The 17,377-nt window shown below is 35.5% G+C and overlaps 1 protein-coding gene across 33 annotated transcripts in view; it reads right to left on the reverse strand.

The window, feature by feature from the left end:
* The window catches only part of MAP2 (microtubule associated protein 2), a 352,478-nt gene extending 335,929 nt beyond the window's left edge, over window positions 1–16,549 (reverse strand). For 31 of the 33 annotated variants that reach the window (XM_074298861.1, XM_074298858.1, XM_074298859.1 and 28 more), the window contains exon 1: window positions 16,105–16,549. The gene's annotated coding sequence lies outside the window, so the exon portion shown is untranslated. Of the gene's footprint in view, window positions 1–12,960; window positions 13,068–16,104 lie in introns of all 33 variants that reach the window. The other 2 variants (XM_074298832.1, XM_074298837.1) reach the window with 1 other exon arrangement.
* Between the last annotated feature and the right edge of the window lie 828 nt (window positions 16,550–17,377).

Below are 17,377 nucleotides of genomic sequence, written 5' to 3' on the forward strand. Positions count from 1 at the left end.
GATTCTACTAAAAAGTTCTTAGAAATAATCTACAACTTTGGCAAAGTTGTAGGATACAAAATAAATTCACATAAATCATCAGCATTTTTATATATCACAGACAATTTTTATATATCCAACAGCTATAGATACAAAGAGAAATTCCATTTAAAGTAACTACCGATAGAATAAAACATTTGGGAATCTATCTGCCAAGGGAAAGTCAGGAACTATATGAGCAAAACTACAAAACACTTTCCACATAAGTAAACTCAGATTGAAATAATTAGAAAAATCTTAAGTTCTCTTAGATAGGTCGAATGAATATAATAAAGATGACATACTACCGAAACTAATCTATTTATTCAGTGCTATACCAATCAGACTCCCAAAAAAACTATTTTAATGACCTAGAAAAAATAACAACAAAATTCATTTGGAAGAACAAAAGGGCTTATATCCCATAGAGATCTTAAGGAAGGGAAAGGGACCTGTATGTACAAAAATGTTTGTGGCAGCCCTTTACATAGTGTCTAGAAACTGGAAATTAAATGGAAGCCTATCAATTGGAGAATGGCTAAGTGGGTTGTGGTATATGAATATTATGGAATATTATTGTTCTGTAAGAAATGACCAGAGGGATGATTTTGGAAAGGCCTGAAAAGAATTACATGAACTGATGAGCAGAACCAGGAGATCATTATACACTTCAACAACAGTACTATATGATGATCAATTCTGATGGACGTGGCTCTCTTCAACAATGTGATGAACCAAATCAGTTCCAATTGTTCAATAATGAAGAGAACTAGCTACACTTAGTGAAAGAACTATGGGAAATGAGTATGGACCACAACATAGTATTTCCATTCCTTCTGTTTTTGTCTGCTTACATTTTTTCCTTCTCATGTTATTTTTACCTTATTTCTAAGTTCATTTTTCTTGTGCGGCAAAATAACTGTATGGATATGTATACGTGTGTTGTGTTTAATATATCCTTTAACATATTTAACATGTATTACTCTACTTGCTATGTAGGGGAGGGGGTGGGGATAAGGAGGGGGAAAAGTTGGAACAGAAGGTTTTGCAAGGATCAATGCTGAAAAATTACCCATTCATATATCTTGTAAATAAAAAGATATCATAATAATAAAAAATGTAAAAAAAAAAAAAAAAAAGCAATAAGGTGATTCTGCCCAATTCCCATTGACTTGTCATGGAGAAAGATATCTACACCCAGAAAGAGGATTGTGGGGACTAAGTATAAATCACAATATAGCATTTTCACTTTTTTTTTTTTTTGCTTTCTTTCTCATTTTTTCCCTTTTTTCATCTGATTTTTCTTGGGTAGTATGATATTTATAGAAATATGTATAGAAGAATTGCACATGTTTACATATATTGGAGGGTGGGGGAAGAGAGGGAAAATTTGTAATGCAAATTTTTGCAAAAGTGAATGTTAAAATTTTTCTTTGCTTATATTTTAAAAATAAAAGACTATTATTTAAAAAAAGACATGTCAAAAACAAAATAAAATGAAATAAATTTACTGGATAAATTCAGAATATTTTAGCAAGAATAATTATTTATGATTCATAAGCTATATTTTACATACTGCCCTATTTACTTATGTTTATAGTATCAAGTCATTTTGTCGCCAGCATCTTCCAAGTGTTTACAATTGAATCTTCTGAAAGAAGGGGAAAAAGCTAAGAAACACATTCCAAAATAAAATAATGATATTTCTCTGAGATTAATTTGCACTTTCCAAACTTTAGATGAAAATAACTTGCCAAATTTTCATTTCAATCTCTCTTAAACTCCATAGGCTTGAGGATAATTATAAACACCCATAGGATGAACTAGGTTTTGCCCCAATGTGGAAACATGAGGTGAAAACATGCTTCTTTTCCATTCAGGCCATTGTCTTTGAACCATGTAATCAACTTTGCACTGAAGCTCAATCACTTGTTGGCTACCATTCTCAATGTCCCACCCCTGCTATATTTTCTTTAGGGCCATCTCCTCTCCTCTCCAATAGGATCCGATAAGTGGTAAGGTAACTCACTCCCACTCATCATTTTATCCATTATAGGTGTGTCCTCTTCAGGCTGCTACCACTAGATCTCCAAAAAACAAACAATAAAAATCCTTTTGCCCCAAAATGAGAGGGGAAAGCTATCAATGAAGCTCTGGACTTTAGTATAAGACTATTTAATAGACATACTTGGGGTAAATCGACAGAAATTCCTTTAGCTTTAGATAATAAGGGTAAAGCTAGAAATTTTAAACAAAATTAATTTTTCTTGCCTTGCCTATTTCTATGTCCATTCTAGATAATCTTCCTTTCCTCAGTACTATTTGCATATTCACTTCAAAAATAAGGGTCAAAAATAAGGGTCATCAAGCATCACCATTCATGATGCTTAAAATATAATCTTGGCTATGTCACTAAATTTTGATTCTCCAAGATGCTTCACTTCTAATGTTTAACCAAGTATATTAATAAAACACAGATCCCTTAAATAGGAATAGATAAATTTAATTAAAATTTTAAAATCTATGTGAAATACTCTTAAATATTCTGTTTCTGTTTCATGATGAATTCCCTCTCTCCCTCCCTCCCTCCCTCCCTCCCTTCCTTCCTCCCTTCCTTCTTTCCTTCCTTCCTTCCTTCCTTCCTTCCTTCCTTCCTTCCTTCCTTCCTTCTTTCCTTCCTTCCTTCCTTCCTTCCTTCCTTCCTTCCTTCCTTCCTTCCTTCCTTCCTTCCTTCCTTCCTTCCTTCCTTCCTTCCTTCCTTCCTTCCTTCCTTCCTTCCTTCCTTCCTTCCTTCCTTCCTTCCTTCCTTCCTTCCTTCCTTCCTTCCTTCCCTCTCTCTTCTTCCCTCCCTTTTCTTCTCTCTCTCTCTCATTACTTTGAGACCTAGTAGAGATAGCTAAACTTAATAAATGCTTATATTTTAATGAAAGAACTACAAAACTAAATTTTCTTTTACAGGATCTAGTCAGCAAGCAAAGAGAAACAGTTATACGATTATATTGATATTCTGAGTTCTAGTTGCGTCTCAAAACCAAAATCCTTCAAGAAGAGGTGACCTCTTTCTTACCTTCTCTCTCTAAAGTTCACAAAAGAAAATCTATGAGAAGTCTCCTTCTCTCCACTTACAGTCTAATTGGGAAGGTAGCAGCCAGAAAATAGCACTCTACTTCTGATGATGAAAATCATTTATCTAGGGAATTATTTTCTCCTTTCTTCCTTCCTCTTTGCCTCCACTCTTTTCTCTCTGTATCTCTCTATCTCTGTCTGTCTCTGCCTGTGTCTTTGTCTCTGCCTGTGTCTTTGTCTGTCTGTCTCTCTGTGTCTCTGTCTCTCTCTTTCATAAAGGTGAGTAGATCTAATCTATGCAGTATTGCTGGCACCATCCCTCTACTGAATTTTCCGGTCATTAATTCCTTCAATCCCTGGCGGTGGTGAGTGTGATATAGGGCTTCAGTGAATTAATTATACCTGCATCTCTCAGCAAAGATATAAACTCTGTTTCTGCTTAGTTTCCTTGCTGAAGGATACATATTGCACTTTTCAAATATTTTTCAAATAAAGATAGTACAATGCCTAAGCAGCGTGGGTGCAGGTGAAGCAGCTACAGAAAGTGGTAGCCATGGCAACAGCTAATTCCTATTTAATTTACTGTCTTTTAGAAGGAAAAAAAAGGGAAAAAGAAGAGGGAAGCAGAAGAATTGTAGGCATGGAAACAGAAAGACATAAAAGTAGGAAGAAAAATAGAGGAAGGGCATAAGCACAGAGACCCACAGCCTTCTCTGCTCATTTCCTTTTGCATAAAAATAATAAAACTGAGGGAAATATTAAAAAAAGGATCATCTTTTAAAAGAGGTTGGTGGTATTATAGAACACCAATTAATTTTGTTGTTATCATCTAAGAGAAATTCTTTGTAAATACTGCCCAATTTAAATATTATTTCAATAGTTCTGGGTACTGACCTGGGACATTAAGGTTAGATTCTCTAAGATGTCCATACAATTCAGCATTCTATGTATGTCCTCCCAAATCCCCAATAAGATTTCTGAATCTTTTCCCAGTAAAAGCTAAAACATAAAACGACCTTGAATTAATGGCCTGCCAGGGATTTTTTCCTCCTTGATCAACATATAGTCCTACCTAGCCACCTGGTGAGTGGCCTTGGCTTTCTGAGACCTTCCCTACTTTAAATGAATATGAAAGTCAGTTGACTCATAAGTTGGGCACACCTGAGCAGTCACCTCACTCCACCCTTGGCCATGTAGCAGGTCTAGAGTCAGAGGAAGGGTGTGTGCATCCCATGATATAATTAGGACATATGGTTTCTAGTCCTCCCACTGTCCCTAGCTACTTGTGTGACTTTGGTGAAATCACTTTACTCCCATAGGTCTCAATTTCTTCATCTCTAAATTGAGAGGTCTGCCAAAGATGATCCCAAAGTTGCTAATTTTAAAATATTACAATATCATCTATGAAGTCTGGTGTTATTTTCTTCTTATGGCTTTTTTATGGAATATTGGTTGGAATATTGCAAAACAAAACAAAACACTTGACTTAGAGGCAGATCTGGCATTGAGTCCTCAGTCTCTGACCTTGAACAAGTTCCTTACCTGTTTTGAAACTCAGTATTCTCACCTGTAAAATGGGAGTAATATTTGCATTATGTACTTTATAGGGTTGTTGTGAAGAAACACTTTATAAAATGGAACTTTATGAATCTGAGATATTAACAGCATCATTAATATAAGTCTCCTCTGGATTGTAATCCTATCATCTTTACAAGTGTAATATAGTTTATGAATATTTAATGTATATATATGCACATATATATGTATACATCTATATATTGGGGTCCAGCCCTATGATTTTTATCAGTGTGGGAAACTCTCAGCATATTGGGAAAGGGCACAGGAGAGAGGATACAGAGTTGGATTCTTGCAATTGTACAATTAAAATATAAGGTGAAAAAGGGAAAATTTTAAAGTTCTATTGATTTTCCCATTGAATAGTTTTGGTGCATATGGATTTGAAAATTCCGTTCTGTTATTTCAATTATAGAAGGAATTCCTGATGTGGAAACCTCCCTCATTGATGCTGATTGCTATTATGTTAAAAAATTGCCACACAAAATTCAGAGTTTACTTGACTAGTTTATAGTCCCATAGCCTGACAATTTCAGATGTAGAATATAAACCTACATATTAGGATCACAGACTTAGAGATGGAAATAACCTCACAGATTATATAGTATAATTTTTTCATTTCAGAGATGTGGAAACTGAGGCCAAGGTAAATTAAAGTCAGGTTTATAGAAATCATCAGAAGTAGAATTTTACTCTGAAATTTATGATTCTAGAGACAGTATCCCACCATTAGAAAGGGGTACATTGATAAAGATAGATAGGTAGATAGATGGATAGACTAATTATATATGTATATATATATATGTATGCATATTTACACACATATACACATATAGATGTGGAGATACATGTAGCATCTATCTATATCTATCTTATATGTATTATACACATGCATGTCTATATCTATTTTTCTTTCTAGCTATCTATCCTTTTTTGTATTCTATCTGCTTAGCATAATTCCTGACATATACTAAGAGTTTAATAATTTTTTTCAGTTGTCTGATTTTTCCACTATACCATACTGACTTCAAAGTTGAATTTCTATGTAGTATGTCATGTTGCCTGCATCTCTCTAATGGGGAGGAATGGAGGAAAGTAATATTTAAAGGGAAAATGACAGTAAGATTTCATTTATAAGTCCACATATGTACTTTGGGGTGGTTCAAAGTACCATGGATATTGATCCATGGCATAATGTTTAAAGTGCTAGCCTTGGAATCAAGACCTGGGTTTGAATTCTACTAAAGACATTTAGTCTTTAGTCTTTAGCAATATGACCAAAGGTGTCATTTGATCTTTCTAATTTCCCTTACCTATAAAATGAAAATAATAATAGTATCTATTCACAGGATTGTTGTGAAGACCAAGTTAAATAAGGTATAATGAATTATTCCATAAAGTACTTCAATAACTTTGTTAAATAAAGTGCCCATCTCAAAGTATTACACAAATGTTTGTTATCTTTTACTGAAGAACATGGAGAATGGTGGTTTTTAAAAAGCCACACTAATATGTCAAATTTGTTTCTGAGCAAAAAAGATTTGATGCCACAATTCCAAAATTGGTTTTTTCTTAATTAATGATGACCTACTCAAAAAAATTAAATACAGGCAATTGCTTCTATTGAAAGCCACAATGACTCCAAAGTACATCTATTAAAAAGTTAATTTTCAGCTGAGAAAACATTTTCTTTATCCAAAAGATGAAAGACAGCCTCTGATGAATGGCCAAAGACAAGATAAAATAGAAGAGAAAAAAAGGGATGTCTATTAGGTAGTACATAGTCATGAACTCTCAGTAAAACAGAAGAGGAAAAAAATGACTATTAGTACGTATTCATGAAGTCCCAGCAACACCAAATCCTGCCATTTAAAAAGGTTTTAATGCCAGTGTTTCATAAAAGTAAAAGTGTTCACTGGTGTCCTTGAAACCAATAATAAAAGAAAAAAACACAAAAATTTCATAGAATGATAGATTAAGCATTAGAGAGGCCTTAGAGGATAATCTAGCACAACTTCTTCATTTTGTGTAAGAGAAGATTGAGGAAAGAGTTCTCAGCTTACTTCCAGTCCTCAGTTTGCCCTCAGTCTTATAGGCAATATGATATTTTAATTCAAGTACTCGTCAGTACTTTCCCCCACATCACCACAAAAATATAATGGTTATGAGAATCTATACTATCATTCTTGTAGAAAAACATTGAGTGGAGTGAATCAGACAATAGTACAATTAGACAGATTCAGAACTAGTTAAACATACAAAATGAAGAGAAGACAATAATGTTTCCATGACATCTTTAAAAAAGGTCCTCAGAGAAGTGTCTCATGAATCTGTATGTGACTGGACTAATAAACATTATCAATGACTACAATAGAGGCACAAATGACATGCTGATACTTGTGCATGACACCAAAAGTATGATGGGTACATAACTCAATGGATAACAGAATTTTAAAAGATTTAGATAGGCTAGATTATTGGATTGGATAAAATAAGATGCAATTTGGGAATGATAAATATAAAGTAGTATGCTTGAGTTGAAAAAAAATCAATTTCAGAGACAGAGAACCGACTAGATTGTTGTGTTTTTTTTTTTAATAGCTGCAAGTTTTAGTGAATTGCAAAGCTTAAAATGTCAGTAGTTATAAGAAAGCCTAAAAACTAATAAAATTTTGAACTGTTTTAGGAATGACATGGATTACGGCATAAAGAGGTAATACCATAAGGTACACTGATTAAAATCATTTGAGGTATTGTGTTCAGTTTGGGATCTCAGATTTAGAAAAGAACGTTGATGAGCTGAGTAGCATTTGGAAGAGAGCTTACCAAAATAGGAGAAGGCTTTGAGCCATGTAAGGATCAGCTGAAAAAACTGGAAATGTTTTTCATTTCCAGAATAGAATAGAATAGGATAGAAAATTTAAGTAAGGAGCATGATAGCTGCCTTCAAGCATTTTTATGGGCAAGCATGAAAAAGAGGGACTAAACTCATGCTATACCTCTCAAGGCAGAATGAAAAATATTGAGTACAAGCTGCAGGGAGGCATATTTAGGCTTCATGTAAGGGAAATCTTTCTTATAATTAGAACTATCTATAAAAAGAAGAATGGGCTGCTTTAGGAGGTAGTCAATTTCTTCTCCAAAAGAGGCTTGCCCTAACTATTTGCCAGATTTATCATAAATGAAAATTTTCAGATAATGTATCACACTAGATGGTTAAGGTCTCATCTAATTCTAAAATTCTCTGACTCCACCATGTCACAAAGGAATATATATATATATATATGCAAAGGCATTTCTTTCTCAGGAGCCCTTTATAACTAGATTTGACAACTACTTGGCTAGAATGCATGATTTCAAACATGGATGTCTGGGTTATAAAAAAGCCTAAAGGTGTGTCTTATTTTTTTGGTGAATTATAGGATATTTTTTGTTTGGTTTCAACTGTTTTCATCCAATGACTCAAACAAAGCCTCTTTAATCTTTTAGAATTGAGAGAGGATTTATTTTTGATTGATGGAGTCAATATGAGGTTTTATATGACTGTATTAATTAGGATCCCTACAATTTCAACAATAAACAAATTGTACTCTGACTACATGTAATATTGAGATACAAAGAAACGCACACAAAAAAGTTTGTAACCTCAAGGGGGTTACAGTCTATTAGGGAAGAGAAAATATAAGTAAATAGATACAAACAAGATAAATGCAAAATAGAAAAACAATAAACTTAGAAGGGAAGGCTCTAGCAGCTAGGCAAGGGGATGGGTGATATGCAGAGGACATACATCAAAAAAGGACTCTTATATAAGGTTCTATTAGAGTTAAGGGTTTCTAAGAAGTGGTGGTGAGGGAAGTAAGGTATGGGAGATGTCTGGGTAAAGGCAGGGAGATCAGAGATGTCAGGTTCAAGATAACAGATTGTGTAGAGTGGAATATAAGAAGATTAGAAGGTAGCATGGGGTCAGTTTGGGAGGAGTTTTAAATGCCAAAGGACTTTAAATGATGCTGAGGGAACTGGTATACACTGGAGGTCGATGAGTAAAAAGGTATAGCATTTGACCATAGATTAAAAAGAAGAATACATTTACCGTTTTTGTTTTTTTTTTGGCTGGGTGAATTACAGATTTTTTCCCCCCAATTTTCAAATTTCATTCACTCATGAACTTTTAGAACTGGAAAGTGCCTTAGAGAACAACTAATTCAGCCCACTCATTTTACTGATTAGGAAGCCAAGATTCAGAAAGGTACAGTGTTTTATCCAATCTCATCTAGGTAATTAGTGGCAGATCTGGGATTAGCCTAATATCTAATAATCTTTTCTGGTGCTCCTTCCTCCACAATAAATACACTCATGTGTATGCATTTATAAATTATATCTATATACATATATGTATAGATAATATACATGTGCTTATGTGTATATGCATTTTTACATATATATATGTAAAAATTAGTACTATCATTTCAAAGGAAAGAATTCTTCCAAATTGAAGAAACCTAGAAAACCCCTGATTTAAATTATAAGTAACATGAAATTTTGGTCTATTCTGCTTAACTTTTGTATTTCAATTTACCCTGAAAAACAATTTCTAATGAGCACTCTGAAAATCTCTACAATGAGGTACTCAAGGCCTCAGAATAGCAGAGGAGGGATGGGAACAAAATAATGTTGGGGTAGAAAAACAAAACAGATTCTTTCCTTCCCCACCCACTCTAAAAAATGTGTTTCTCTGTATGCATCATCTTCCTACCTTCATGTCCAACTACAAACAATAGAGCAATTTTTATATACTCTTCCCCTCCTTTCTCTTGTCAAGGATCATTTGAAAAGTTTTACTTCTTCCTTTAGAGTTTCTTAACTGTTTTATGAAACTGAAATAATTTCAGGTGTATCATTTTCCTTGGAGAATTTCAAAAGGTATTTCATCAAAGTTCCTTTTCTTTATTTTTTAATTTTTTGGGGGGTTATTATTATTATTATTTTTTAACATTTAACAGGTAGAAAATAACTGAGTTAGAGAAGAGGCTCCTAATCAGAAGCCGTCAGCTGTTGCTTTTTAAAAAAATTTTAAAGCTTTTTATTTTCAAAACATATGCACGAATAATTTGACAACATTGACCCTTGCACAGCCTTGTGTTTCAAATTTTCTCCTCCTTCCTCCCACCCCTCCTCTCCTTTTCTTTATTTTAAAATATATATAGGCATATTGTCATTGATAACAGTATCCTTGCATTATTTTTCTCTTGTGTATATGATTAAGGACTTAATAGATATCATATTTCTTGCCCAATGGAATTTTTTCTTAAAAAATAATATTGCTACACACATCACACACATTTGTATAAACACATATATGTATGTCTATTTGCTCATCCATTTAGAGCCAAAAGAAACTTTAGAGATAATCAGTACATTGTCAATATTTTTGAGATGAGAAAACCAAGGTATGCAGGGATAAAGTGACTTACCCAGAGTCACACAACTTGTATTAGTAATGGGATCTGAACACTATTTTTCCTATGGCAACTCTAACTTGCTAACTACTATGCCAAGTTATCATATACACATATATATATATTCATTTAATATGCAAACATGTTACATTGTTATAATTTTTCAAAAGAAAAAGAAAAAAAAAGAAAAAAGAAAAAAAAAAAGAAATTTGGGGGATTTTTGTGGGGAGGGGGAAAGGTCATTTCTACATCCAAAATTACACATTTAGTGGACCACTAATATAATAAATTCTCAAAGGACTATATTTATTGTTACCTATTTAATAAACATTTATAAATCATTTATTCCATAAATCAATTCACCATTCTTGGCAGTCCCCAAACAATAACTCCCTCCACACTCTTTTAAAAATGTAAGTTATTTGAGGGCCAAGAATTGTCTACTTTTTTGTGTTTTCATCCTCATAACAGTGTCTGAGGAAGGATAAACACTTAACACTTTTCTCTTCTTTTTAAAATCCTTTTATAATTCATACATTATGATGTCTTTCTATGTGAGGTAGTAACTTAGTGCCTACTTGAATTATATATTTCTCCAAAATCCCCCACAAGTTTCTTTGTTATCTGTTCTTCAGTTGTATCAGTGAGGTCCAACTTATAGTAACCTCATTTGAGGTTTTCTTGGCAAAAATACTGGAGAGGTTTGCAATTTACCTTTCCAATTCATTTTACAGATGAGGTCAATAGATATAAGTGACTTGCTTAAATGTCACTAAGGGACTAGTCACTAAGTGACTAAGTGATCACACAGATAATCATAAATTATTTGAATCTAGATTTGAATCAGGTCTTCCTCACTTCAAGCCTGCTTGAAGTGCACCACTTAGATGCCCAACACTACAGAGCTAGCTGCTTAGTAGTATCTATACAGTATCAAAAGAATGTTAGGTCAATCCCTTTTAGCAAATTTGGAGGAGGTATAGACAAAATGGGAAGACATCTGCATTATTGGTAAGGTTACAGATGTATCTGGGATCTGTGTAATGAGATAAAAAGAAAGAAAATCAGTACTCCTATCTACCAGTCTGGGCTAGGCAAGGCTGAGGAGGCTATGCAAGATGAAAGAATTCCTTCTCTCAAGGAGCTTATAGTCTAATGCAATTTTGTCCTTAAATACTTCACTACCTGCTACAGAAGATAGAAACTATATACACATGCCAGCGTTATGATCTTGTCACTTCATTTATACTCATCTGTTAGTGAATAAGGTGCCTTTCACTGTTCAATCTTATGGGGAAACTAGGTCACACAATGGATAAAGTGTCAGATCTTAAGTTAGGAAGATCTGAATTCAAATTCAGCCTCCCAAGCTTACTAGCTATATGATACTGGACAAATAATTTCACCTCTATTCACCTTAGTTTCTTCAGCTATAAAATGGAGATAATAATATCCACTACATTCTAGGACTATTGTGAGAATCAAACTAGATAATCATTGTAAAGCACTTAACATTAGTAGTGATTATATAAATATTAGCTATTATTATTATTATTAATTCTAATAAATTATATGTGGGAACAAAGTCCCAGGAGAAGTCTGGGAAGGGGACCAAATCACTTCTGGAGTCTCACAATAATTTCAAAGTGAAAAGAAGACAATCTATAGTGTGGCATTCAACTCTGGCCAAGGTACCAGTATGGTTTGCTTCCTCCATTTAGAGTTTAAATAAGCTCTTGATATAGAGTTTCATTGAAGAACTGGGGCAGTGTCTTTAAGCTTTTGTTATTATTCCACATAATATTTAATACAATGTCATGAATATAGTGGGGACTTAATAAATATATGCTGAGTGAATAAATGAATAAAAATACTGTGTTATAATACTCAACTAGTATGGATAGCGTGATGCCACTAGTTAAAAGTGGGGTATATTATGTGTATACAAAGCTACATTGAATGACAAAATGCTTAGAAAAGATTGTGTCATTTAAATATCAAGTTGAAAGAAAAGGTATAGAAAAGAATTCAGTGAAGAGATAAAAATCATGTCCATAAACAACACTATAAAGATTGTATTACTTTTCTGTTTTTGTTTGCCTAGAATCAAGCACAGTGCCTAGCACATAGCAATCGCTAATGGAGATTTGCAGAAGCCATCAATCAGATTCTAGCTATCCCAATGCTATGAAAGCAAAGATAGAATTAAAATGGAAAATGTCTGATGTAGCTTAAAAGAAAAGATATGACTCACAGGCCATATTAATATGCTGAGATCTTCTTAACCTAAAAATCATAAGAACTCATGACAGTTCTTCAGAATCATTATAAATGCTCACACGTTTCACTAGTGATTTACTTAATTATTTCTAGATTTGCAATATGTAGTTAAGGCATGAAATATTGATCTGTGGGTGGTACCCTCAGTTACTATGACTGCTATTTTGAATTCTTTAATCTAACCTGGAAAGAATTAAGAAAATTGAGGAGAATTATATCACCTGAGTCAAAGAAATTTGACACAAGATGGTTTGGTAGAAAAGTCTTTGGTGTTGGAATTAAGAGATATAAGTTTGCAAGATCACAGGAATTTGAGCTATTAAAAACAAAACAAAACAAAAACAAAAACAAACAAAAAAACTTAAGACAGAATTTAGTCCAGTTTCCATTTTGCAGATAAAAAAACTGGAGAAGTGAAAGGATTTTCAGAGTTATAGTTGATACAACATGAGCAGAACCTGGCTTCTCTCAATAAACCCACTGCCTTTCACTGAGTTTTGGTATCTACTAATTATATGATCATGTTCAATCATTTAACATTTCCAAACTTAGATTTTCTCACCTGTAAAAATCCTGTGTGCTCCATTACTATCCACCCAATGACAAAAGAAGGTTTTGTGGACCCCTTGTGGTGGATTTCTTGGAGGCCATCAGCATAACAATAAGTACCTAGAATCACAGATCTAGATATGAAAGGGATCTCAAATCCAAAACCTCTTCATGTTCCAGATGAAAAACTGAGAACCAGGTAGTATAAGTGAGTTTCCCCAAGACTGCTGTTTACATCATCGGTTTAGTGAGTTTTAATTTTAATATAGAAAATACATGGACATAACAATTTATATTACTTTTAGTAAATCCAATCACTTTTACATCAATATTAGCTGCCTTCTAAATGTTAACATCCAAACTATATTTCTCAAGTTTTAACAGTTATAGGGTGTATCTTGAATCTAGTCAAATGAAACATTGTACATTTGGGTCACGAGAATATATGTCCAAAAAAAGTCTCACACAGCATCCTTCTTTCTTCTCACTTCTGATAATTAGACATTTTGAAAACCAAAAGTGGTGAAAGAATAAAGTTGTCCCTCCAGGTCAAAATTACATTTCAGGTTGTATATTTCTGGCCAAGTCCAAACTTCCTGAAAATATATAATATGCACATAAACACAACTCATTTAACTTAGGGGAACATTACTGGATGCTGTTATCAGAAAAGGAATTTTGGCCTTGAGTTCCAAGTTCTCTATGATCCTGCTCTTTAGTTACTACTAGGATACAGTCTACAATTTTAGGGCTCCTGAAATACCTTCTGGAGTGACCTATGAAGTAAGAACTGTGCCAGTTTCATTGGGTAATGCTCTCTCAGCACATTCTTTTCCACTCTCCTCCCAAACTCTGTTTAAGGTACTGTAAGCATGTCATTCATCAGGGAGGGAAGAGGGAGTTGCTGCAGAGAATGAGTAAGTCCTGAATCTGAGACTCCTCCTAAATCCATTGGCTCTGATATCCCGTAGTCTAATCATAAAAGAGAAGCTTAAACTAGCACAGGTGCAACCAAAATGAACCAGATTCCCTGCTAAGAAAGGGATCGGAGTAAGTGAAATAATACAGGCTAGAGAAATTTAAATGGTTAGAATAAAGAAAACTTATTTCTGAAACAAGCTATTTGGATTACAAAGATCTAACAAAAGATGCTCCATTTTTTAAGGGGAGGGACCTCTCACAAAATTGTTGGAAATACACAATAACCTTAGACAAATTGTGAAATGCAGAACATTTAAATAAGTTGCATAGTTTTACTATCTTGCAATAGTGATTCTAAATAGACAATGATATTCTGTTGTGCAAAGTGTTTATTTATAGATAGGCCTATAAAGACTAGATAAAAATCAATAGAAATATAATTTTTAAAGAGATAGACCAGAATTACATTCTTGGTTGAAAAAACCAAGTATATACATATGTGTTACATACATATATGTATATATACAATGTAAATATTATACATAAACCTATATGCTAATTGAGACACCAACTATTCATATAACCATAAGGATTCTTTCCAAAATGCACACACCTACCCAGCAAAATCAGGGTTTCATGGTACCTTCAGATAAAGGATATAATCTTCTCAGTTATATATACTACAAAGGGACCTAGAAAGTCTTTATTTGTCTATTTAATTTCAAATAAAAATTATAATAACCCACAGCTAAATGATACAGAAAAAGAGATTTGCTTTTACTTAGGGCTGGTACCTGCAGTCCATGCATGGGACATTTTGCATAATTTCTCTTACATAAAAAGGCTTTGTTCTCCACCGCCTCACTGTGGTTGAAAACCTCTATTTCAGTTTGCAGTCATCTCCTCCTCTGACTGGTCTTTTTAAAAATAAATATTTTAAAATACAAATTAATTGTTCTTATAGAATAAGTCCATCATGCAAACATAAACTTCCCAACAAAATCCTTTGTTTTGCATTATAGCTAACCCAATTTCATTTTACAACCCTAAAACATTCAAATAAAAATTCTTGGCCAAAAATGAACTATTTCAAATGTTTTTTGTTTCTGTCCCTTTGTAATTAAAAAAAAAACACCCTTTATATTTTCCTCTCTTAAGATTTTTACACAGATTACTCAGAAAGGATGCACACAGCAGATGGTACATGGCAACCATCCCAAATAGGCTTGTTGCTGGTAAAAGCGTTTTATTTTCTGACAAAAGCCTTTTAGTCCTGTGGTGCCAGTCAGAAGAAAATCGATTTCCCAGTTTGCAGGGGATGGTCTTTCGAATCTTGCCCCTTGCCTTCTTACCCCCTCCTCCAAGCACACACATCCCCACACTCCCACCCCCCTCACACACACTTTCTTGAAATTTCCATCCTTAAACAAAAGAGGAGGGTGGGGAAAGGGAGGCAATACTGCAGCCCAGAAACAACCATCATTTAATTTTTTTTTTTTTTTTTTTAAAGAAAGAAAAGAACAGTTATATTGGCCGGTGCTTTCCATATTCCTTGCTAAAAAGATTATTTGGATCTTGAGCTTCAAATAATTAATGTTTGTGATTTTTTTGTCTCATCTCCCTTTTCTTTTTCATTGGGGAAAATATTTTTTCTTTTATTCTGGTTCTAATAAATTACTGCTTATAAAGATATGAATAAAGGTCTGCTTTTTTTTCACTTACCCATCATCGTGAAGCTTGCAGTAAGTTAAATGCAGTTAGATAGAAAATTTAAAATATATAACTAAAAATCTCTCCTCCCCGCCCCCTCCCCCAAGCTCCTCTTTCATTTACCTCTGGTACCATTGCTACTCCCCCATACACTACCCGGCTCAGGTAATAGCAGCTCTGGACAAGCTGATACTAAGCATGACAGAGTGCAAGTCTGCAGTTCATGGAGCCGAACAGTCTCTCATCTAGACAGGTAAATAGATGGACAACAGTAGTACCCACGACATACAGGTCTGAGGAAGGCACTGAGGGTTTCGGGCACCGTCTAGAAACTGGGGGTTTTGACAGCTGGGTCAATTTCCACTCGCCTCCTAGGTGACCTGGCAAGGGGGGTGAGGTCAGTGTGAAGGTGCTGGTGAGGGAGGCGTTTCCCCCTCCCATTTTAGGGAGACCTCTTTTGGGATCGTAGGTGAGGTGGGTTGGAGAAAGAGCCTCACACATCTGACTAGACATAGGTGTATCTTACCTGGGCGCAGATACTGTCTGCTGCCGCCACAGCCACTGCTGTGGACTGGACAGCTCAGGTCTCGGGGAGGGAGATCAGAGGAAGAGAGGAGGAAGCGAGGCGAAGTGGAACGAGATGCTGCTGTTGCTGCTGCTGCTGCTGCTGCTCCTGCTCCTGCTCCTGCTCCTGCTGCTGCTGCTGCTGCTGCTGCTGCTGCTGCTGCGGCAGCCGCTGGGTGAATGTCCTATTGCAACCCAAGCACACTAGTCTCAGTCTGGGAGCAGTCTCGGGGACGCCTCTTCTTCAGCTAGCCCGGCCCCAGAGCCACGCCTTCCAGTTTTGCCCACCCTCCCCCACCCCTTTGCTTCAAACACTCCTCCCCCTCTTTCCAGCTCGAAGTCCCGCCCAACTGGCTGCGCGCTCTGCAGCAGCTGCTGCAGCCACTGCTGTAGCCACTGCTGCTGCTGCTGCTGCTGCTGCTACCTCCGCAATGTCTTGGATGGGAGGGGCGGGGCGCTGGTCCAGTCTGTCCGGCTGCTGCCACCTCCTCCTTCCTCCTGCAGCCAGCTCGCCTCCCGCTGGTGACAGGAATGTGTGGGAGCTTCACGGAGGAAGCGGGCCAAGCCACACACAGCTCAGCCCCAAGAGCAGGTTGCTGTGTCCAAACTGGGAGGACCAGTCTTGTGTCCTAGAGATCACGCTGCAGGTCAGGGACTAACTCCTATGTAGAGGCTAGAGCATGTTGCAGAGTGGCATATAGGGCCGCCACGGTACCCGAGATTCTCCTTCCAGCCTCGGTTTTTTTTTTTTTTTTTTTTTTTTTAAACACTATAAGAGAAAGAAGGATCTAGCAATGTGTTTAATAGTCCCCAGGCTGCTGTCTGGCTATAAACGTGGTCTTTTACCGCCCCTTCAATCCAGTGAACTGTTGATATAAATGCTTCCCCCAAATGGAGAGAGCATTCTTGCTAGCAGGGGATTGAGTGAGCTCTCCCTTTTGCCCTTCTGCTTTGTAGAGAACCCTGGTAGAGGTTAGGAGAGCTATATCCATTATAGTGCAGGCTCATGCAAGGAAGAACTGCACCTTGACTTTAGGGGAACAAATCTCATAACTTCCATGAGGTTTAGCTTTTCTCAGCTGTTACATGGTGACTATAATGCTGCCCTACCTACCTCATTGATTATTGTTCAGTTATAATGAAGTGATATGTGTGTGAATGTGTGTGTGTGTGTGTTAAATAAACCTTAAAAAGAAAACAGATATAAGGCAAATCACTACACATCATAGATAAGG

Source organism: Sminthopsis crassicaudata, chromosome 3 (assembly GCF_048593235.1).
Source record: "Sminthopsis crassicaudata isolate SCR6 chromosome 3, ASM4859323v1, whole genome shotgun sequence".
Classification (NCBI taxonomy): domain Eukaryota; kingdom Metazoa; phylum Chordata; class Mammalia; order Dasyuromorphia; family Dasyuridae; genus Sminthopsis; species Sminthopsis crassicaudata.